The 25586-nt window shown below is 42.5% G+C and overlaps 1 pseudogene across 1 annotated transcript; it reads right to left on the bottom strand.

Moving 5' to 3' along the window:
• Positions 1-21256: 21256 nt before the first annotated feature.
• LOC114295349 (scarecrow-like protein 32 pseudogene) lies at positions 21257-23333 on the bottom strand (annotated as a pseudogene). The gene has a single exon (XR_014334704.1). The product of XR_014334704.1 is annotated as a scarecrow-like protein 32 pseudogene (transcript).
• Positions 23334-25586: the final 2253 nt, after the last annotated feature.

Genomic DNA, 25586 nt, shown 5'->3' on the forward strand with positions numbered 1-25586 from the left:
ACGTGTATGGAGGGGAGAAAAAGTTATACAGCTGTCCTAAAATATCTGCAAAAGCAGATGAACAGCAATCGGCCGGCAAAAAATGCCATCTTGGCCAAACAAAGTGCCGACCGGCACAAAAAAGTGCTGACCGGCAACAAATAGTGCCGACCGGCAAACTATTTTGCCGGTGGCAGCAAAAACCAGCCGGTGGCCTCTAGCCACTGCCGGTGATGGGTGGGGATGGTCTACAAGCCCTACCCTGCCCTTCCAAGGCAAAACACAAGTGTTCGGTGCAAAACCGGACACTGAACGGTCAAGTTCGGAGATTCTGAGGTAGGGCGCGAGAGCCAAAACCTCCGGGAACTCCAAACAAACACAAACAAGGATAATCACCGAGTGTTCAAGCGGTGACGTCCAAGTCTTGAGGACGGTCAAAAATGGGGTGTCTACAGTTGCCCCTCTTTGACAGAACTCGAAAGTCATAACAATGACGGGAGTGAATGTCAAAGCCTAGAGACGACCCATTTTTGACAAGGCCGAAGACTTAGACAAACATGCAATACAAATAAGATATGCGCCCGAAGGCAGGGGCAAAATGCACGACAATGCACGGAGCCGGACATAACTTATGATCATGCAAAGAAAGCTGTAATGAAGCAAACATGCAACAATTTTAAGCTAGCATACCAAACTACACTACAATGCAGAAAGGATGTAAGAGAATTATGGAATTCTCAATGCGTCTCACTCGGGAGATACAATACCTGTGCGGCTCGTCTGGTTGCACCAGCTTCAAATGAACCGTACATACAATATCGTGCCTGAAAAGAAAACAAACTTAACAGGTACAATATTGTTAGCAACATGCATGACAATGCAAATGTGGATGCAAAACGATATGCGATATATACAAAACAATGTATAAACAATGCAAATAAACATGCAATGTAATTGAAACAATGCAAGCTACATGCAAAGCAATTGAATCGTGATCCAATCACGAGCGGTTCGAAACCACATCTATGTCAAATAGATTGATGGAGATAACAAGTCTGTCTACCATAGAACGGTCGACTGAACTATGAGTATTGTAGACAGACGCAAGAACAAGTATTGGGTGGAATTGACATAAGTGGGGAAACAACCCGCTGGAGAAAGGACTACGATCCTAATGCCGGATGCAAAAATTACACTACAATGTAATGGATAGATATGGCACGCAGGCCAAACCGAATCTTGCCTAGGAAAGGCATGCATACATACAAGCCATGTGTAACACAGAAAAGGTGCCGCAACCCTCAACCAACATATCAACGTGGAATCGGCGCGATACACATACAGAACTGTGTTTTAACATGAAAAGTAAGGGCACATACCAGACCAAGCTCAACCTGGAAAGGCGCAAGCCATTAGGCGGAAGGTGATGCAATGAATGCATGCAATCTACAATGCAATATCTACAAATATGCAATGGAATGAATACAATGGATATGGCATACAAGCCAAACCAAATCTTGCCTAGGAAAGGCATGTACACGTACGAGCCATGTGTAACACAGAAAAGGTGCCGCAACCCTCAACCAACATATCAACGTGGAATCGGCGCGATACACAAGAACTGTGTTCTAACATGAAAAGTAAGGACACATACCAGACCAAGCTCAACCTGGAAAGGCGCAAGCCATAGGCGGAAGGTGATGCAATGAATGCATGCAATCTACAATGCAAATGCATGACAATGCAAATATGCAATGACTATGATTGCAACTTTCCCTATCTTACCAACAGGGTGATATACTAGGTTGGTTCAGTATCCAGAACTGAGGCGTAGACATGCCGCCTCAACCTATGGGGCTTCCATACAGATTTCAAGCCGAGGGTAAACCTCTGGGTATTTAAACCAGACTTTAGTCTCGGAACTCCCGAACCTTTGCGTTCTAGGCATAAGCCGTTCGAACTCTAGTTTCCACCGTCCCAGTTGGTCTTCTAGGAACTCATCGCAAGCACAGACGGATGGCTTTACCAGACCATCGAAAGTCGTTCGGGCACGACAAACACCGAAGGAATTGCACCTTCAGAGGATTTAAGGTCTCCTAGACCGGAATGCAAAATGTATGCATGACAATGCATGTTTTTTGTTTGTTTTTTTTTGAAATGCAAATGATGCAAGTGATGCATGTTGCATGGAATGCGCGACAACACGCGGCTCTCGAAGTGTACGACAATGCGAACACTAAAGGTCTTACACCTTCCAAGGATTTATGGTCTCCTAGACCGTACGTGTTTAAGGTCTCGCCAGACCATGCGTGTTTAAGGTCTCGCCAGACCGTGGGTATTTACAAGACGCGTGACAATGCGCTGAAGGTTTCGCACCTCCAAAGGATTTAAGGTCTCCTAGACCGTGCGTGTTTAAGGTCTCGCCAGACCGTGCGTGTTTAAGGTCTCGCCAGACCACGCGTGGTTAAGGTCTCGCCAGACCGTGCGTGTTTAAGGTCTCGCCAGACCATGCGTGTTTAAGGTCTCGCCAGACCATGCGTGTTTAAGGTCTCGCCAGACCATGGGTATTGCACGACGGCATGATGCGCAAAATAGCGCAATGCGTTAGGCAACGCGAGTGCACAGGACAGTGCGATGGAATGCATGCAAAATGCAATGAGATGCGCAAAACAGCGCGAACAATTTTGAAATGCACAAAACAGTGCGATGCGCAGAACAGCGCGAGGTTTGAAATGCACAAAACAGTGCAATGCGCAGAACAGCGCGAACAATACAATGCACAAAACAGTGCGATGCGCAAAACAGCGCGAACAAAATACAATGCACTAACAAGTGCAAGTAAGGTGCGCAAGATAGCGCGAACAAAATACAATGCACTAACAAGTGCAAGTGAGGTGCGCAAGATAGCGCGAACAAATGCAATGCACTAACAAGTGCAATTGAGGTGCGCAAGATAGCGCGAACAAAATACAATGCACTAACAAGTGCAATGCGCAAAATAGCGCGAAGGAAATGTAATGCACTAACAAGTGCAATTAAGGTGCGCAAGATAGCGCGAACAAATGCAATGCACAAAACAGTGCGATGCGCAGAACAGCGCGAAGGAAATGTGATGCACAAAACAGTGCGATGCCAAGTGTGACGTGCATGCCACACGGAGTGTAAATCGGCTCAAATGTGCAACAACGTATGTATTCCGGAATGCACGACAATGCATGGAATGGAAATGCAATGATGATACATGAGAAATGTGCACGACAATGCACAGGGGTGGCGCACGATAGTGCGATGTAATGCACCGAAGTAGTGTGATGAACTTGTGCAACACACATGGGGCAACTTTTGAATTTAAAAGGATACAAAAAGGATACACCTTGCATGAACTCGAGCGCCACGCACTGGAGACACGGTCTGCGGTCAAAACGGGGGCCGGTTGAACATCGGAGATGCACTTTCCTGCACTTTCTTGAGCTATGAAGACCCAAAACAACTCAAATGGCCTAAACAAGGCTGTGGGAACCCCACCGGCCGAAAGGGGAGGCCACCGGCTGGCCATCGGCACAAAAATAATTCTATCGGCACAAAAAAGTGCCGGCCGGCACAAAACATTGCCGACCGGCAAACAGTTGCTGAATCGGGGCAGTTTTGTCTTTTCACTTCGGGCATTATAAAATAGGGCTTGAAAACCTTATTCTTCACTTTTCCACCGCCGAAAATTCTTGCCCTCTCTCTCTAGAGTGCTTCTGTCTCATTTTTCGCCCGTTTCTTCGCGTTCTACGCCCGTTTCGTCGTCGGATTCGCGTTTCTCTTCGCGTTTCGGACATTTTCCACCGATCACATTCTCGTTTCGGCGCCTCGTTCGGCGTTCTCGCCTTCTCGGGGTTTGTTCCTCTCACTTTCCTCTTCATTTCCGTGCCTCTTCACATTCCGGCCTCCTCGGCCATTTCCGACCCTCTCGGGAGTTGACTTTTCAGTTGACTCTTCGTATTCCGGCTCGGTTTTCCTTTTCCGGCCATTTTCACACCACTCTCTACATGGCGGACGACATTCCACGTGTCGGGACTCCCCCGGACCACGAGATGGATCCCGGGCTCGAGCTCTTACCACTGAGCGAGCGCCCGTTCGACCTGGCGACCTACCGGCCGGCGATTCACGTTCTGCCCCCAGACGGCCTGCGTCAGTTCCGGAGTTTCGAGAGGTACGCGGCCCCTGAGCTACTGCTGCGTGAGCCTACCTCCCACCTTTCATTCGGCACTCCCGAGGTAACTCTTCATCTTCTGCTTTACTTTCTGCAATGTAGGATACAAAACTGCCATAGTTAGCTGTATTCTTTAATTGCTGAAACCTGATATGCCGTAGACCGTAGTTGACTGTAAACATACATGCAACCGATATCTGCTTGAGACTGACACATGCACACACACTGCACTAGCCCTGAATTACTCAAACACACTGTACTTACTGTATTCTACTGCACACACACTGGTACCCAGTATTTGTCTGAATCTGTTCGATTTGCACACATGCCACATCTGTTCTGAAACTCCCAAACACGCTGACACAGCACACGTATTTTCTGTAAGCACACCGGCACCCGGTATCTGCCTGAATCTGACAAACTTGCATACATGCCATATCTGTCTTTTCAAAATTGCATTTTGAATGTTGTCCTGCAATTGTTGTTTTCTGTTTGCAGGAGGGTTCCCATACCATTCGCGGGTATGGGAATACTGGTGCGCGGGAGTGGTATGACGAGCTCCCTGATGCGGTCCAACGCATCGTGGACCGAGCGGGCTTCGGCACCTTCTGCCGAGGGCTCTCTAGGCTCTCCACATGCAGACCTCTCCTTGCTGCTTTGGCGGAGAGGTGGTGGGACACCACCGATTCTTTCCATTTCTCTGCTACAGGGGATATGACGATGACCCCTCATGACTTCTCGATGCTCACAGGCATCGGGGTAGGGGGTGATCCGATCCCCTTCGACATAGCGATGGATGAGTGGACCGCCGCTCAGGTTCATTTACTGGGGGAGGCCCCTCCGCTAGCTCGCCCAGGCTTCGTCCGCTATTCCTGGTTCGAGGCACAGTTCAGGGTCCTGCCCGCATTGGGGGAGGAGACTCAGATGACCGAGGAGGACGTGGAGAGGTATGCTCGGGGCTTCCTCATGTTCCTTTTCGGGACTACTATCTTCGCCGACCGGGCGAACACCGTGCCTCTCTGCCTTCTCAGTGCACTGGTGGACGTCCGAGACATCTTGCACTACGACTGGGGCGGCGCTGCTCTGGCCACCCTGTACGGCTATATGAGCTCGGCTTCTCGCGGCAGCGGCCAGCTGCTCGGAGGTTACTGGCGGGCTTGGGAGGTACATTTCTTCTCCACTTTTCATTTCTGTCTCATACTTTCCGTAGTCTGTACACTGCACACACTGTAGTCTGCTTTACACTTACTGTATACTGTACACACGGCACGCACATACATTCTGCTTCACACTGACTGTACACTGCTCACACTGTACGCAATACACGGCTCAACACACGGCTCTGCCATTTCTGCTTCATTCTGTATATCCTGCTTTATCTGATGGTCATACTGACATCTGTTTTGCAGTTGTGGGTTTATGCCTACTTCCCTAGGCTTGCACCTGTGCCAGTTGCGGAGCCTCCTCCGGCTGTTCCTTTCTCGAGTCGCTTTGACGGGGGATGCACCCGGCGACCTCGGGAGACATTCGGCTTCTTCCGCCGATATTTCGACACCATCACCCCCACAGAGGTATGCTTTACTTTCAGTTCGTTTAGCTTCGCTTTCCCACTGCATGTTTCAATAACAGTAGATAACAAACTGTCTGTTACTTTCAGATCACATGGCGGCCATGGGCTTCCTTGCCGTCGGCGATGCGGGGTCGGTTCCCTGGTGCTGAGGAGACCTCGCGTTTCCGGATTCTGCTAGAGGGCCCGGTCTGTCGGGCTTGGTACCTGGGGGAGCGTTTTCTACGCCAGACCCGCGGGTTACCTGAGCAGATAGTCCCGGCTCACCCTCCTGCAGAGATGAGGGAGACCGAGGGGCTGACCACTGAGCAGTTGGATGATTACTCCATCGGCTGGGAGGAGGCCGGCTTCCGAGGCACCGGCGACTATCAGGAGTACGTGCGGACGTACCTGATGCGACCTTTGAGCGGCCATCGAGCAGGGGGGGCCAGGCCTGTAGCATCGGCGGCTGGGGCCGGAGCAGGAGTAGGGGCCGGATCTTCGAGGAGGGCCCGGGTCCGTGGCAGGGGCGGAGTGCGGGGTGGACGAGGAGCTGGGTGGCCTGCCCTGCCCGCTGTGCTGACTTTCCAGGGGCAGGGCGGGGCGACCTATCAGATCCCCTTCGCCCCTCCACCGGCTGGGCATGAGTTCACTGACATCCCCGACCTTCCGCCGGTATGTATCACTGCACTTCGTACAGTTATTTCATTTCAGTTTACTGATATTCCACAGAATACTAATGCATCTGATACCTTTGCAGGCTTCTTCTGAGTACACCCGTCAGTCGTTGGCGATGAATGCCTCGATGATGGGGATGCTCCAGCGGACATTTGACCTCCTAGCCGTCTACAGCATACCGGTATGTCCTTCTGACACTGGCCTCAAACCATTCATACACTGCTTCGCATAATCTGATTCACGGCACAACACCTGACACACTGATCTCACAGTATCTGAACACTGCATACACTGCATTCTGCATTGTACTCTGTACTGATAAACTGCTCACGGCATTCATACACTGTATTCACACACTGCATTCTGCACTGATAAACTGTCTACAGTATACTGATGCATTTCACTTTTTGTGTACTTTTTCAGCCTCCCTTCCAGATTCCCATGGCAGGAGGTGCTCCAGCCAGACCTTCTGTCCCTGCCTGGGGGAGAGATGAGGAGGGCAGGATATTTCCCCGCACTAGGGGTGGGCGTACTCACGTCGGGAGCAGCTCGCGGGCTCCAGTCCCGGACGACGACGAGAAGTCAGAGGCGGAGGCAGAGTCATCGGAGGAGGAGACCGGAGACGGTTCTAGCTCGGGCTCTGACGACGACGCTGTTGATGCTCCTGGACCCTCGTCCAGGAAGAGGACCAGGACAGACTGACGGCCCTTCGGAGTGCTTGACACAGATGTAGATTTTTGCTATCTTTTCTTTCTTTCCTTGTACTTTTCTTTTTGGTTGGTAGATAGATTACCTTGTACTGCCACAGGCAGGTTTTGTTTCCAAAGCTTGTACATTTGAAAAGATAGTGAAATGAAACAGACTTTTTATCTGAAAAAGTGTTTACATTCACACATTTCATGCATTGCATCGCATCTCATCATGTTACACTTCAATGTAAATGGAATTGATTGGTTGTCTGAAAATTTGAACACTTGCACTGTAATAATCAGATAACTTAAACAGCCAACAACAAAATAACCCAAGCAACCCACTGCCTGATTCTTAGACACACAGCCCTTACTCTGTTGGGGATTGATCTGCATACAGCCCAAAACACAGCATTCGGTTCATTCTGCACACTGCAATTCTCAAACAAACAGCCCAATCTGACAAGACGGAGCTCAAAGACGGAACCGGTTGGAGTCGAAACACGCTCGAATGTAGAGAATGGCACAGCATTCTGAGCATAAATGATTTTTGAAATCAAATGAGGGTTTTTCAAACCGGGATATCGAGCCTACCACTGAACACAGCGGGGAGGACTTAAATATAAAGGTACACGACCTAAACACAACGAGACACGCTTGGGAGAGACTCAAAACAAAAGACGAGACCGTCAAATGAAAGAGACACGACACACAGACGCGTAAACGAAGATGGGGGACCTCGGACCGCGAGGAGCCAGTTCAATCTGGGTATTGTTTCCCACCCCTTCTTATTTGTGATTCTCACATCACTCAACTCTCAAGCTCGGATTTTCTCTCGAAACCCTTTTCCTCGCTTTTCTCTCAACTTACACCTCTCTATTCTTCATTCTCTCATTTTTCATCCCTCCCCGGGGTGATTGATGGATAAATAGAAAGGTGTGGGTTCATGCTCAACATCGTTAGCTCACAGCTATTCTTCCGGCAGACAGAGTGCTCTTCTGGCAAGTACGTCGATGACGGGGGAGAGACAGAACGCCTGGCTCAACTGTGCCCCTAGTTCATCATTTTAACCATTTTTCGTTTTTGCTTTCTACTAAAACGGCTTTGATCAAAACGAGAGTTGGATTAACGTACTTGTTCGATTTTTGATTTGAAAAACACGCAAGTCAAGCTGCAAGCACTGAAAGTTTTCCTTTTTGGATCCAAGACAATGGTCCGATTTTGGAAAATGAAATAGTTTTCGAGAAAGTAATCAACCTCAGTAAAAATTTTCAAAAACTATTTTTCAAACAGTCAATGCTCAACGAGCATGGAACTTACCCTTCGAGATGCGCAACCTCGGATCGGAGGCAATGGAAAATTGCCCCTGGTTTGAAGGGGGTGGGAGGCAACGGAAAGTTGCCCCTAGTCTGAATGGCGTCTCACGACGGCTCGTGGCAACGGAAAGTTGCCCCTTGTTTGGGATGGTGCCGCAGCAATCCGCAGGCAGTCTTCATTGGCGGTGGTCGAGCTCTTAGACACAGCGATGACGAAGACGGTCACAACACATATATGGACACAGTCACCTTGAAGGGTGTTGGCCACTGGACTTTGGCACGAAATTGAAACCATTGCATGGACTGAGACGCTATGAAAGCGTTGGGGGCTGGACTTCATGATGAAGTTGCCTACGTATCCCAAACATGGGAATCAAGCCTTACGTAGTTCCGGTTAAGGTCCACTCGGGTATTTTAACCTTCACTTTGTTTGGCTCTCACTTTTGCCAAGGCGCCCAATGCGGGTTTTCGACCTTGCGAGCTTCTTTTCATTTTCTATTTCTTCTTCATTTCTTTTGCATTTTTATTTTTCTTTTCTTTTTGGTATCTTTTGCCTTTTCTTTTCTTTTCTTCTTTTTTGTATTTTTCTCTTGCTCTAACTTTTGCCTGGGTCGCCCTTCTGGGTTTTCGACCCAGGGAGCCTCTCAAAGGGTAAAAGTGTAGCAAGTCCATGCCAAATGGTTCCTGAACTGGAAGCCTCTCCGTGTCTAAGAGAACGGCTGTTGCACTGATTTGCGGAGAATCCATCAGGGTTACTCTACGAGCTTCTTCCGGCGAGATCTACTCCTTCTGATTCGGCCTTGATGCTTCTTGATCGAAGGCTACCTCAAAACTGGCCACACGGGCCTTTCATGGCGTTTGTCCGTTGAACTTTCCGAACAGTTTGAATGGGTTCAAAGTCGGAACGGGTTGAATCTTGAGGCTGAGAGCGATCCTAAGCTGCGCGATCTCAAGAACGATTCCACACAGGTCTTCACAAGGCCGCGTAAAATATTTGTTTTTGAAAGTTTTTAAGAAAGCGACGAATCGCTCGTGCCGAAGATAGTGTGGAACCAATCTGGATCAGGCCAGGGTCCTTCTCAGTACTCACGCCGACAAGCATGGCTTTATTCACAAAAAGGCTTAGCACGCCTCTCTTTCTCTCAAAATGATCAAAATTTTGCAAAACCCGAGGAATTCCTTCCTCTTCGTTTTTATCACCGCAGTGTTCAAAAGGTTTTTTTTTTTTTGAAAAACTTAGGTTAATGCTATGAGTTTGGCGCGCAGGAGAGCAGGCGAGATGTACTGTCAGCCCAATCAAATTTTCTGGCACTTATGCTGAAAGCAAGGATGAAGGTTGAGATAGCAACAGCTGTTTCAACCGGCTTTGTTGGTGCAACTGGCCCCTCGGCAGAAATAGACTCAAAACAAAAACAGATAATTACAAGACAAAACGGTGTTCGGGACAACAACCCCAGAATCACCTGGTATTATATACAACGGGGACTGACTCGATACAACAAGACAGACCCTTAAGCAAAAAAGACTGACTCAAGACAAAGAGACAGACTCAAAACAAAAGACCGACTCGATATCCAAGCCAGAATTTACAAAACTCGATTTCACCGATGCTCAAAAATGCGTGCCAGGCGCTTCATCAAAAATGTACCAAATGTTGCCCGCAGGCGGTTTACTTTACATACTCGCAGTATCTGAGCCCTCGAAATCCAACAACTGAGTGGTGACGGGCTTGCCTGAGGTGGGTGGTAGGATAACCTTGTTATCAATCAAATCCCGCACTTCATGACGAAGGCGGGAACATCCATCGGTACTGTGACCGGACTGCTGATGGTACGCGCAGTACAAGGTAGCATCATGAGTGGCGGGGAGATTCTTCGGGAGTGGCCGGGACTCCAAAGGCTTAAGATGCCCATTCTTCGCCAATATCAACAATGCCCTAGACAAAGGCATGTGGAGGTCGTGAAAGACTCTGCGCCCTCGAGGCAGGTACTTTGCAGTTTGAGGATTCTTGCCAGACGCGCTGGCGAAAGGATCAGCTGGCGCTGCCTTGGCTTTTTGAACCTTTCCCGGTGCAGGGTTGGGAACAACAGGAACTGTTTGGGCATGACGGGGCCCATCCCGGTTTTCTGCCTGGCTTGAACTGCCTTTGGTTGGAGCGGGGAAAGCATCATCTATAGCTTTGGTCACTATTGCAGATGTTTGTTGCTTGTTCATCCCTCTGGCCTTCAGAGCCTCGACTGCCCACAGCAGTTGTTCAATAGGGTCGGCATCTACCTTTGCCTTGTCCTTTCCTTTGGCCTCAGCCTGATCGAGGGTCGGGGTTAGTGCTGACATATCGTGGCTATAGCCAGAAGCCACCTCTGGCTGGCTGAGCTCTATCACAATCCGCCCCAGTAGCGGGGGCTCCTGTGGTACAAAATTCCCGGCATACGGTGCCGCTGGTGGTGAAGCCGACATTCCATAGGCGAGGTCTGCCACAGACCTTTGGAGATCGCCTATCATCCCCATCAATTCGAAGGTGGTGGGCTCACGAGCCTGGTATAACTGGGGAGCCCAAACCGGGTGCACAACGGGCGACCTGGGCGGATATGACATACTGATGCTGGCTTCATTCTGCGGAGTGGTTCCCTGCTCCGGTGCGGCTGTCATAACCACAATTTCTTCTGAACTTTGTGCCGCCATAAATCCTGCCTCCGCAAAGGGGGGACACTGGTTGTTCTGTATCAACTCTGCAACTCTCTGAACTGAAAGAAAAACAGACAGCACTTCAGCCCAAACTGATCAAACACGGGTGTAGCCGAACAACTGTTCCCTACTGCTGATCACTGTTCCCAGATTTCTGTTCCCCAAAATACTGAATCTGATACCCGCGGATAACTGATTCTCAAATTCTGATACCAATGCCCTTAGGCCTGATGCCCCAAACTTGCAAACTGGTATGTACATTCCTGTAGAGATACACTCTAAAAGCACATAGCAAGTAAGAGAGAGCCAAAACACCCCTATGTTGGGGTAGGGTTTCCCTGTCCTATTTTGTCAGGAACTAGGGTTTCACTACGCACGCAGCGGTTTCAAACAACCTATAATCGGGTAAGCAACCTGTCCTAGCTTGGAATGGTCACTATGGATTCCGAATATGCACTAGGTCGAATGGTCAAAAAGGGTGCCCCGGTAAACCGGGGTTTGTGTTCCCATGCTGTCAGAGCCCATAGCCGGTCAGCCTTATGGACATGCCTTGACAAGACAAGCCTCCGGCAAACCGTTCAGGAATGGCAGATGGCAAACACTGTGTTCCTAGGCGCACCAATGCACATGCAATGCAAAGAAACACATAAATGAAGTCAAAACAGGATATCATGAGTTTGAGTCAAGCTCTCTAAACCTCCCCAGCAGAGTCGCCAGAAACTGTAACAGCGCCCGCGTGGGGCCTCGCGCTACAGTTCGGACTCTCGATTTTGTGTCACGGTTCTAAATCTGAACCAAAGAGTCCAAATCTGGCAAATCGTTTGAGAAAACAGATTTTTGAAAAAGTAGTGCCAAACATGGACTGCTTTGCCAGATACAGAGTCGCCACCTAAATATTTTTTTTATGGGAGAATTTAGGAAACCCTGACTCGGTGCCGAAGGCCACATGTCCGTCATCACCGGAGTTGTCTCGGCTCGGGAGCTTGGGTACGATCGGGGAAGGTCAGCTATGAGCACCCCCTTTCGCCCGGTCCGAAGACCGGCCTCTACTAACCATGATATCCGTTTTTGAAAACTTTACGTGTTCTTATTCCATTTATTAGCCTAGAATTACTATGTTATGCGCACAGCAAACAAGTATAGACTAGATTGCCTAATTTGGAAATAAACATTGCATATCCGTTTGGTTTGAAAATGCTTTGGAATTTGCTACTCGCAAGTAGGCTAAAATACGGATTTCAACGAGTTTTTCCAACTCAAACAATCCGGCCTTCACCCACAGGCATTCAAAACAGTTTAACACATAAGCATCTAGCCACATGTTAAGCATGCTGTTATGGCAACATTCACACTCATGCGATATGCTAAAGCGGAAATACTTACATAGTACTCCGTGCCAAAACAAAGAACTTGTTAGTAATCATGCATGATCCAAGTCCATGTGAAGTGCCTAATGCATCGCATACAAAATGTCGCTAAGATAGGCTCGGCTATCCTAAACATGTCATGTGAAAACGCACAATTATCACGTATTCAGTTTGGGAATTGAAGTATTGATGCAGTTAGCGTGATGCACCGAGCCTAGTGCATGCAATACAAATGCGTGGATGCACACATGCATAGCATAAGGTATGCTAAATTAAACGTGACCTAATACTAACCATCAAAGCAGGTAAGTAAAAGGGAAGAAAGACGTGAGGTTGGAAGACATTCACACCACCCACGCACACTTATTACAGATTTGCCCTCGCTCGGAGGGACCAAATAAATGTTACAAATTAATTAACTACGCGAGCTAATTTAAATATTACAAATTAACTAATTTAATTAACAAATTAAATTAAATTAATTAAAGCAGGAAAGCGTCTCGGGAAACGCGCCACCATGCGCAAGCTGCCTCTGTTTTCCTTCCTTTCCTCCTCTGGAGGCTGTCAAAGCCTCAGGACTGCATCCTTGGACAGAGGGGATCATCACCGGCTGAATGAAAATTCCACCGGCAGTGTGGTATGGCCATCGGCACAAAATAGGGCCTGTCGGCAGAGAAAAGTGTGCCGGTCGGCACATTACACTGCCGGTCGGCAGAGTATTTCTGCAGAACCTGCAACTCACAGCAACAAAGGGCAAAACAAGGCATGGCAGCATATTTCAAGGCATGTATGCATCAACCATGTCTCTTATCATTGTGATGACTCAAAGGGACATGTGCCTTGGTTCTCGGACCACCAATCACGCATTTCCATGCATGATGGCCCAAAGAACCAAGTATGCAACTTTGGTTTCAAATGTATGCACACCAATCAAACAAAACTCCCAATCCCTATCACACAAGTCAAGGGACAAGGAATGCATGCGAGATGCAATGCAACCTAAGCATGCAACCTAAGGAATGCAACATGGCATGGTAATAAACTCATGCAAGCATACAAGCATACAAATGGTAATGCTAACCAATGTCAAGATGGACTTATATGTGATTTGGGCAGCTCTAATAAGGCCCAAAACAGTAGCCAAAAGTGCTAAAGAGTGAGAGCTAAATGGCATGCACACACACATGCTCATAAGGACCAACACTTAAGCATGAATCAAACAACATTCAAGCACACTTGAAAGAAGGAAACATGGACAAATTAGCATGCAACATGAGCCTTAAAATCATGTTATAAAATGATGCCAAATCAAATTATAAATCAAGTCAAGCATGCAACAAAAAGTCCAAGTGTTCAAGGCAAGTCGATAAGGCATTGAACTACACTTATCATGACCAAACATGGCATGCATTAAACAACTAAAAACAGATTTTTAGCATGTTAAAACAAGGCCAAAGGACTCCTTAGATGGCATCTAAGTGGCCCAAATTCAAAGGCATGCAAAGGCACCAAAACATGGAACATTGCAAAACATGCTTTCAAAGCATTAAAGAGGCATGCGAGGCAATCAAACAAGCATGGAAATGGGACTGAAATGACATGTAGAATGATCCCAAATCACCAAAACAATGCAAAGATGGCATGCTACACATGCATATATTCAAGGCCAACAAGCCCAAATACAAAGGAGCTATATAATGCATGCAAAGATCAACCCAAACGACTATGGACAGAGCTAAAGCATGGCAAAATAAGCACATAAACTTCACAAATGCAAGCCTAAAACATGCTCCAACAAAGGCTAACAACCTAGAACATGTTAAGGCACAAATAAGGCATTACATGGCAACTATGCTAAACATGCATAAGGTTCCAAAACCAACTTGAAATCATGTTATATCATGGATATATAAGCATGAAAAACAAACCAAACATGCTCAACACACACTCAAGCATAGGCTTCTTTAAGAGGCCAAAATGTGCCCTTTTCAAGGACAACAAGGAGAGGGGGTGGCCCTCTCCTTCTTGGGACTTCAAAGCATCATCTTCACCACTGAAATCCCTCAAGATTTCAGTGGTGAAGAGACCTCAACACCAAAATCCCGGAGCTAGCACAAAATGGCTCAAAATGAGGCCTTTTGAGGCCTAAGGGTGGTCAACAACCCTCAAACAACAAAACACTCTTAATAAACAATAAAGAGGGTTTAAAAATAGGACTTTTTTATGTTATACAATAATCACAAAAACAGCTCTAAGATAGATGAAAAAAACAATGCAAAAAAGGGGGAAAAAGGGACTAGTTTCTCACCCTTGTAGCCTTCTTCAACAAAGATGCTCCAATGGCCTCCTTGAGCTTGAATCCAAGACAAAAACTTCAAAATACACTCTTTAGAACCTCAGCTCCTAGAGGAAGGTGAAACACTAGGTGTTTGTGTGCAATAGTAAGGCACAAAACACCTAGTGAACAAAATGGAAGAGAAAGAGAGATAGATTGTGTATGTCTAACCCTAACCCTAGAAAACCAGAGCTCTTCTCTGTCTTTTTTCTCTCAAAAATGTCTAAGCCTCTTCCTCTAAGCCTTTAGAGAGAGCCCTCTCTATAAGCCTCTTGTAAAGCTTATTCAACAAGCTTTGCAAGAGGGAGATCCCTCCATACACGTGTATGGAGGGGAGAAAAAGTTATACAGCTGTCCTAAAATATCTGCAAAAGCAGATGAACAGCAATCGGCCGGCAAAAAATGCCATCTTGGCCAAACAAAGTGCCGACCGGCACAAAAAAGTGCTGACCGGCAACAAATAGTGCCGACCGGCAAACTATTTTGCCGGTGGCAGCAAAAACCAGCCGGTGGCCTCTAGCCACTGCCGGTGATGGGTGGGGATGGTCTACAAGCCCTACCCTGCCCTTCCAAGGCAAAACACAAGTGTTCGGTGCAAAACCGGACACTGAACGGTCAAGTTCGGAGATTCTGAGGTAGGGCGCGAGAGCCAAAACCTCCGGGAACTCCAAACAAACACAAACAAGGATAATCACCGAGTGTTCAAGCGGTGACGTCCAAGTCTTGAGGACGGTCAAAAATGGGGTGTCTACAATAAGACATGACCCAAAATAAAAATAATTTTTTTAAAGACCTAAATATATATATATATATATATTTTCAACAAAAAATCAAAAAACTTAAGACCAAATCATTTTTCCTTACTAAAACAACTTTAGTTTTAACACGAGGAGTTACAACACAGGTGCTGGAAAAGTTAGCACTTTTTTGATCATTTGGCAAAATGGAACCACTAAGCACATAACAACAAGGACGAAGATGGCCAAATTTACCACAAAAATCACACCTAAAAACAAGCTTACCATCCTCTGTATACCTTATCGCCAGCTTACCCCATTGTACATCCCGTTTGTGCTCATGTTTTTTCACTTGTCCACATATTAGGTTGCTTGTGCACATGTTGTTACTTGTGCACATATTGTGGCCTTTGAGCTTATCTGGAAGCTCCTCTACCCCTACCTTGGTTAGTCTTATACAAATTCAAGCAATGGGGCCTAACGTGACCAACAACACCACAATGATGACATACAAGTATAAATTTCTTCTTCAAAACATTTTCATGAGACAAACTTGTAATTGAAGAAATTTTACCTTTCGCCTTGTCAAAGCCCTTTACCTCTTGGGTGCTTTCATTAGAGAACGATGCTTCCGGGTTGGAGTTGAGGTAGTTGAAGTAGCCAAGTCCACTCTTATCACTTGTCCATTTTTGTGAATTTAGAACAACATCTAAATTCTTGGAACTCATGTTCCAGAATTTGAGTGTGGCGTTGGCACCGATTAATTCAAGTTCCCTCTTGGCACATTTCTCCTCAAGCTCTTTCAATGTCTTGGCGCAACTTTTAGCTTGCTCTTTAAGAAGATCATTTCTCTTCTTAAGTTCATCATGAGCGCCAAGAATGTGACATCTCTCATTTTCACATGTGGAGAGTTTGTTTGTCAAAATGTCCTTTTCATTTCTTAGGACATTGTGCTTTGCTTGAGCCTCCAAAAAATTCTTTTTGAACTGATCCTTTTCCTTTACACATACTTCCAAGTTGGCTATAAGTTCTTCCTTTCGTTTTGACAACCTACAACATTGGAAGTACATTTCCTTGTATGTTTCTTGAAATTCGCTAGTTTCACTGTCAGAAGTGTCTTCGTTTTCTAAAATAGGGTCAAGACTTGCAACCAAAGCATTGTGGGTTGCATCTTTCTCATGCTTTGAAGATGATGCACAAGGAGCTATGATAGGATCTTCACTTGTTCCTTCATTTCCTTCCTCATTTTCAGAGTTGCTCTCATTAACCCATGTGATTTTGAGTGCTTTCTTTCTATTTCTCTTCGAAGGACACTAGGTTGAAACATACCCAAACCCATGACATTCAAACATTGAACTTCCTGAAATTTGATATTCGTCTTGTTGGGTTTGAAAAATTTTTATTCATCATTACCACTCTCCCTTGTATTTGAATCCCTAAAACGAGGCTTTCTTTTTCTCATAAAATTCTAAAATTGTTTTGTAAAAATAGCCATCATTTCTGATTCAAAATCTTCATTATTCTTGGGAGATTTATCATACTTATGAGTGCTAGAAAAATCAAGAGAGTCTTTTTGTTTCTTTTTTGAAAAAATATTAGCCTCATAAGTTTGTAGGTTTCCAACCAACTGATCCAGCTTTAGATTATCAATATCTTAAGCTTCTCCAATAATTGAAACTTTTGATTGAAAACGATAGGGTAATGATATCAAAATTTTAGCCACAACCTTAAGCTCGGGAATTTTTTCTCCTAATGCAAAATAGGAATTAACAATGTCACTGAGCTTGGCATAAAATTCATCAATGGTCTCATCATCTTTTATAGAAAGAATTTTAAAATTAGATGTGAGTCTTTCAAGTTTGCTATGTTTAACAGCGTTAGTGCCCTTGTGAATAGTTTCAAGGATCCCATGCTTCTTTGGCCATTTCACATGTACTAATCCCACGAAACCCTTCTTGTGTGACATAGCCAAAAATAGCATTGATAGCCATGCTATTCCAATTTGCATTAGTAAAATCATTCATATCCCAATCATCTCCCAGTTTTGGAATACTTTCTCCTTCTACAGTGATCATGGGTTCTTTCCAACCTTTGACAACGGATTGCCAAACTTTTTCATCAATAGATTTTAGATATACACTCATTCGAGCTTTCCAAAAACTATAGTTGGTTCCGTTGAGCAAAGGAGGTTTATAAGAAACATTATTTCCTTGGATCGAATCCATGATCAATAATCACGAAACATCACTCTCCTATAGCTTTGTAAAACAAAGTACAAGCGACCTGCTCTCATATCAATTGAAAAAATCTAGTTTTAAAGAAAATCCTTTTGAAAATCTAGATCCCGTTCAACGTGATTATTGATTTAGGCAATTCAAATAAAAAAAATTATGCAACCATGATCAATATAGAAAAGATAGAGTATGAGAAAAAAATCCACGACACGAGATTTTTTACGTGGAAAATCACAATTGGAATCCACACTAACTTGTGATAAAAAAAAATGCACGGGCCCTCGACCAGACGAATAATCTACTATGAAAGAAAGATAGTACAAGAGATGTTTTACAAAAACCAATCTAGGCTGCATGAGTCCATTTCACGGCACACGTCTTTGCTCACTCTACAAGTACCTCCTTAATCCCCACTAGATATCCGCTTTGTCAAATCCATACGACAAATAGCTTGGAATCCACACCAAAGCTCACCAGGTACAATCTTGGATCACACCAAGACGGTTCACTTTTGGAAGATGTGAAGAACTTTTACAAAAGGCTTGATGATTAACTTGAAGCACCTAAGAACTAATGGATCATTAAGCATATGAGAGATACAAATAATCCTCATTACAAGTTCTCTCTTAAAAATAAAACTCTTTTTAAACAAATTCCCTCAAAAATAAACTCTCTATAATTTTTCCAACGTTCAGTTCTAGACAGGTTTTGGAGATATAGAAAATGTGTTGGAGAGATACAAAAAGATATTGGATAGGTGCCCAAACATTTCAGCAAAGGGTCCTTTAAATAGACCTGCACCAGGGCAAGACTGCGGGCACAATAACCTTCATCACGGGTGCAGTAATTCTTGATCGCGGGCGCGAGCTTCCATCGTGGGTTACAGAGGAAAAGTACTGAGAGTTTGAATTCCAGAAGCTTCAAATCGCGAACTAACCGCAGGTGCCATATATGACCATCGCGGACGCGAATGTATGTTCGCGGGAGCGACAAATGTAAATCGCAGACGCGAGGCTGGTGTCTGCGAGGGCGACTAGCTGTGGTCCAAAATCGTGGGCGCAAAGTTCAGTATCACGGGCGCGATGACGCATGTGTCTTGAGAAGCTTTTACAAACTTTTTGCTCCATGTTTTCTGCAACATTATCTTACATGCTTTGACAGTTCGTCCCCCTGACAGATAGTCTTCTTTTGGGCTGGAAAATGTCAATAACCTCCCATGATTGTCCATCAAATCTTGTCGACAAGATCAAGCACTTTTGACTAAACAAACTCAAGAAAACTTTGGCCCGTGATCAAATCTTTGAGCCATGTATTTTCCACCGAAAAGAAGAGGCAAACAGCCATCTTTAGTATCCCAATGTTTGCCAAATGCAAATCTAAATCTTCATAGCATGCTTCCCAAATCTTGTACTTTTGATATGAATCAATAACCATTATATTGAGTTTTGTCAAAAGAGGTATTGCCAAAACACAAAAATATTTAGGATAAAACTCTTAACAGGTTCAACTTTCCTTAAGGTTCCCTTTGATTAGAATGAAATCAATTATGGAAAGTGAACATGATAGAAAGTAAAGTGAAAGAAAAGAAAATGAAAATAAAAATAAAAATAAAAATATCTTTTCTCGTATGAATTTGATTGAGATGAAAATTTTGTAAAAAAAAAAATTCTAATTATAAATAACTACTTTTATAACAAATTTAAACTTTCTTGTATGTTCTTGTATTTTTTGCAAGAAACTGGGAGCTTAATTACCTTGTTATTATAAGTTATATATGAAAATTAATTTTCTTGTAACTTCCACTACTTTCATACTAAACAAATTTAGAATTTTTTTTATTTTTTTTCATTTCTTTCACTTTCTACCATTTTCATCCTAACCAAACTGAGCCTAAGGGGGAGCTGAATTAAGAGACAAGTATTTGGTGCTTTGCAAAGGTAGGGAGACTAAATTCCAAAAATGTTAATCTAATAACTAACAACTAATTTTTACCGATAAAAAAAAAAATTTGTATAAATAATCTTCTCAGAAGACTCTACAAGATGAACAGTTCAGATCATCAAACTATGTTCCATGGTGAGTCCATACATAGACCTAACAACACTTTCTAGTTGGAAGAGAATATCAATTCCAAAATAATACTTAGAAGTCCAGAATTTAAAATGTGTAGATTAGATTCAATATTGTTGCGAGTTTATGCCGTACCAAGTTTAAATATGTACATAGATTCTCAATTTGAATGCTTTAAAAATATTTTTCTTTCATCCCACAATTTTCCAGTAATAAAAAGAGAATTTGACATTCAATAATTTTCTTCGTTTACCAGGATTAGTGCTGAGTCATGAGACTTGAGAATGCTACAATTCTGTTGCTGATGCTGGCTGTTGGTTATTTTTTTGTCGATGCTTGCTGCTGAAGTGTGTTGCTATTTTGGTGTCGCTGGTGTGTGTTGATTCTGTTGATGTTGGCTGTTCCCGGGGTGTTGGTGTTGGTGTTGGTACGAGGGTGTTTGATGTCTGTGGCGTTATTGTTTTGGTACTCTGTTTTGGTTTCTTGGTTGTTTTTGGTTGATCTCTCGTCAATCTTGGGTAGTGCTAGCATTCGTTAGCGTTTCCTTGGCGGTGCCAACCTAGTTGGGATTGTTGAGGTTTGCTTTGATACTTAGTGCTCTCCCTTGCTTTGTTGATGTTCTTTGTATTCTGCTTTGTGCATTAATAAAGTTTTCTTTTATTGATCAAAAAAAAAAAAAAATGGTAGAGCTACTTTACCAAAGTTGGACATTGGAGCCTTTGGATCTTTCTTCTTTTCTTCACTTCTTTGAGAGTGTCTTAAATAAGTACATTTTTTGTCTTTTTAGGCTAAAAAGTTGAGAAAAAAGATATGATTGTTTGGGTTAACTTTTTGACTTTTTATGGAAAAATATGTATTAAAAAATTATATAAATTAGTGTGTAGGGAAAAATTAAGATTGAGAGTTGTGCAACCATAATTTTTGAATTTTGATGAATAGTGATAACTTTTTAACTTTTTGAATAACTTTTTGACTTTTTGACAACTTCCCAAACTTGGCCTTAAATTAACTAAAACTCATAAATTTTATGATTGAACAAGTTATTCAAAATCAATGGTCATTACACTGATAACATTGTAACTAAGGCCTCGTTTGGGAAGCCTTCATTTGAACCAAAAGCCAAAAAGTTACTAATAAATTAGTCAAAAAGCCAACAATCCATACCAAAAAGTCAAAGATTCTCTTTTCTCTTTACTTTTTGCACATCTTTTCGTAAAAAATCAAAAAGTCATCCTAAACATACTAGTTTTTTTTAACTCATATTTTAGTCAAATAGTCAAAAAGTTACTAAATTAGCATGTTCCCAAACGAGGCCTAAGACAGAGAGATAGCTAGTTAAATTGTTACTTTCAAGAACTTCCTCAAAAAAAAGCATGCAAAGATGAGAAATACTAATTGATCATAGCTTTTGCATTCTTTTTTTTTGTTACATTGGAAAAGATAGCTTTTGTATTCATATGAAGACAATATGTATATTTCTCTCTTTGCTTTTTCATCTAACCATATAGCTAGAGCCCGAACACAAAGGTAGCATGAATCCATTCTCAATTTCCTCTCCCTTTTCCTTCTTGTCTTCTTCTCATTGCAGCGTTTTGAAAAACCATTAAAAATAAAATAAAAATAAAAAAACAGAGAACAGTATTTTGTCAATGCTCTTAACCTGGACCACTCCAAAGATAGAAAGCCCATCTCATGCATGGCATTGGTAGGCTCAAACATAATTGAGAAATTATTTTTCGCAATTGTCAGATAGTATAATGTAACGACCACTGTGATTTTAACATTTGTGCACATAAGATTTACACTCATGTGACGATCACATGTGAGAATTTTCCTAATTTGTACACTTTAGGACACTTTGAGTCCACAACTACCTCAATCCTCAAACCCACATGGGACCCAAGCTGAGGCATACACTGAGTTGTGACCTTTCCATGTGAGCACCAACATATCATCGTCTTTCTTCATTCCCCAACCACTAGCATGTTCCTCTAGCAAGGAGTTAACTTCCCCAATAGTCTCTTCACAAAAAGGCAGACTCGAATATCCCTTGTTCTTCATTCGTTGACTCAAATTAATTCCAGATTCTAACCTCTCTATCCTTTGAATCCCTTCAAAACCGATAATGTTTTCAATTTTATGACCAATATCAGCTTCATAATCTAATCTTTGGCCACTATCCTTAGGCAAGAAAGTTTCCAATGCATCAAATGGTATCCATAGGTAATTGAAGCAAGTGGTAATCCTCGAGGTGAAACTCATTGTCCCCAAATCAGAGTCCTCATCAACCATGACAATAATCCTAGGATTAAGAACTTTAATTGTTTCAAGGAAAGCATTGCGCCATGAATCACCATGAACACTCCCCTTTTTATCATCGGGTAAATAACGCAGCCAATGTTGGCAATTGATGACCAAAGCTTCATCATCCCTAAGGTTTAAGGTCAATCTATTCAATTGACTTAAGAGTGAATCATAGTCAAAGTTTGGGCATTCTTTAGATGAAGATAAGTCTTCAATAACATTGAATTCAAAGGGAAGGTCTACAAGCTTGGCAAAATTTGCCAAACGGAGACCAACTTCTTCAATTGACACATTAAGGAAAGGGGGGACTTGAGGCCTCCAATAAGGCACTGAAATTCGAAGAGAAGGAGGCCCTTCTGGCCTCTTAGCCAATGCATCTATAAGAGTAGGCCATTGCATACAATGAGTGATGCTAAAATCTAATACGTGAACTTTTGAACACCCTTGAATTGCAATAAATATGGCACTATTTGAGGCACAAAATCCAAACCTGTGCCAAGGGATTAGATCAACATACCCAGCAAGCTCAATCGCAGACATCATCCTCCTATGGAGGGTACTGCTGCCATTAAAATTCATGGCTGTGGGAAAAACCCTAGATGCCCTAGCTATGAGTGCCCTTGAAAACCATGAAGTGAGCCTCTGGTTAGGGTCACCTACAGTGGAAGCAACATTGTTGAGTACCCACATGACTTGTTGAACCAAAGTCGCATCGTTGCTCTCTAGGGCACTTGCACAGTGGAGTAGAAGCTTCTCTATGCATGCTCCATCGAGGTTGCCAAGACACCCTTTGAGTGCACCTGATAGAGAGCTTTGAGGGAATAGATTAGGGTTTTGAAAAGAAATTGGTGTATTGTTATCTCTTAGTTCTGCTCTCATATCTAGTTGTTGAAATTGATGATATGATAAAAATAAAAATAAAAAACAAGGGCTTTTTTCACTTCAACTTGCATGGAATGTCTGATTCTGATACATCAAGAGAAGAAAGAAAAGGGAAAACAGGCGTGGCAGTACTTGTGCTTTTTCTTTGGAAAGCTAGGGTTTCATTTGATGGTATTTGCAATGAGAATTTGCAGGATGAACAAATATGAGGTCTTGAATGTTGGAGATCTGTACATGGCTCTAGTGGCTTTAGACTGTGCTTGTATTGAGAGAGAGAGAGAGAGAGATTGGGAGAGAGAGAGAGAGAGAGTTGAAAGGTAGTTTATCATCTACTATCTAAGGCCATATTTATACACTAAGAAAATGTTCCTTTTGAATAAGTATAAAGATTCTTCAGGGCTAAAAGTACATATACAGTTAAATGAACCATGACTGAGTTTATATGTTAACAAAAATGCTTTAGAGCTCTAATATAGGAGCTCTAATAGTTCTAATGGGAAGGTGGGTCCCACCCTGATGTGATGTTTGTGCCTTGTTTTGTTTTTTTTTTTTTTTTTTTTTTGCTTTGACACATCATTAGAGCTCAAATTAGAGCTCTATATTTAGAGCTCTCTATCATTTCCCATATGTTAAAATGAACCAAAAAAAAAAAAAAAACTATTGACAGTAGTTTTTTTTTTTTTGATCAGCCAAAAATAACTCCATTGATGAAAAAATGTACAAGCATAAAGATTACATCAACACATGTGAGGAAGTGTAAAGAGCAATAAATTGGATTGCTACTATTGTTTGGGTTTGTTTGCTTATTTTTGGTAAAATTTCTAATGATCCCGATTAATTCGCTAATTGGATATAGCACAAATCTCGTTAGGCTCGTTGGGGACTACTTTTGGTTTAGAGAAAAGTTTGATTTTGTTTTGATAAAATGTGTGAACTAAATACATTATGCGATTCACTTGGTTAGCTTTTAATATTTATTTTAGGGGCATTTACACGCCAGTCCAAATTTATAAACTCATATTCTATTAAATTTTAAACGAGAGTTTTTAGGCCTTCAAATCTCATTGAATTTTTAATAGTTAAAATTATCCTTTTAATAATGATTATTCATCATTTATGATTATCTATAATTGAACATGATAATTTGACATTTATTTTGATTTATAAAATTTTAAAGTATCAACGGTCAAATTAAAAAAACTTTTAAAAAAATTATGTGCAAAAAAAAAAAAAAAAAAAAGATGAAATAATTGAAAAAACTAATTTTTTTTTTTTTTTTGTGCAAAACTAAAAAAAATTTTGTATCTATAAAACAAATATGATGGTGGAACATTGATGTTCAAAACAGAAAAAAATTAAAAATAATAAAAAAATTAATAATGTTTTTAGTTTTAAAATTGAAAAAACTGATAATGTTCTCTATTTTATTAAATAGTTGAATCAAACCAAATAGGACTTATTGTTTCAAAAAATCCTAGATAGGACCTAAGCTACCATAACATTTATAAATACGATTTTTTAGGTAATTAACTTTTTATTTTAAAACCTATGCCATTTTAGCACTTTATAATTTCAATTGGTTCGATTTTAAGGGCAAATTACATATACACCCCTCGAGGTTTGGTTAAATTACAGATGCCCCCCTGAGGTTTGAGAAATTACGAATTCCCCCTGAATGCTATATTTACATAAGAAATTAGGGGGTAATTTGTTATGAAATATAAACCTCAGGGGGCAAATTGTTATAAAAATACAAACCTCAGGGGGCGGGATGTAATTTCCGAAACCTCAGAGGGGTATCTGTAATTTAGCCAAACCTCGAGGGGTGTATATGTAATTTGCCCTTTTAAATTTGAATTTATAATTTTATCTTAATTTTGCCTAATTGACTAAGCTTAGTATTTTTTTTATGAAAAATACACACAAAAGCAGTACATGTCATTGTTTTATGAATAAAATTGTAGACTTACTAGACTCAGTGAGTGTACTCAACCAAATCAGTAATCGTTTTCTAACATAAATTAACACAAAACCAAAAGAAAAATGCCCCGGACCCCCATTGAGGGTTACCCCAGGACCCCCCAGTCCATTGTGATTGGTCAATTTTTTTTTTTTTTTTTTTTTGTCCTTTCAATCACCAACCCCCACGTGTGTGTGGGGGTGGTGGGGGTAGGAAAAGAGTGTGGGTCTCAATCACTTTTGAAACCAAAATTAAGGCTCAAAATTAAATCAATTAAAAGCATAGAAACTAAAATAATACAAAGAATAAAATAAAGGACCTACTGATATAATTTAACCATTCCTTTAATTACTCAACATGGAAGATAATAGCACTTATTGACTCAATGAAGCCAAACTAATATCAGAATCACAACTATGTTTCACATATGTTATTTTTCTTTGGTTGTGTATCGTTAGTAGGAAACCATAGAGCTTTTCAGAGCTAATTTGGCCAATTTTTCCTTAACCATTCTCTCTTATCTCTTCTTAAGACAAATGATTAAGGTTCCATTGATGAACTGAGGCTGAAGAGTAGGTTAAAGAGGCTGTCTTGCCGGCCACTTTT

This window comes from Camellia sinensis, chromosome 7, assembly GCF_055761805.1.
Source record: "Camellia sinensis isolate YWXY chromosome 7, ASM5576180v1, whole genome shotgun sequence".
Taxonomy (NCBI): Eukaryota; Viridiplantae; Streptophyta; class Magnoliopsida; order Ericales; family Theaceae; genus Camellia; species Camellia sinensis.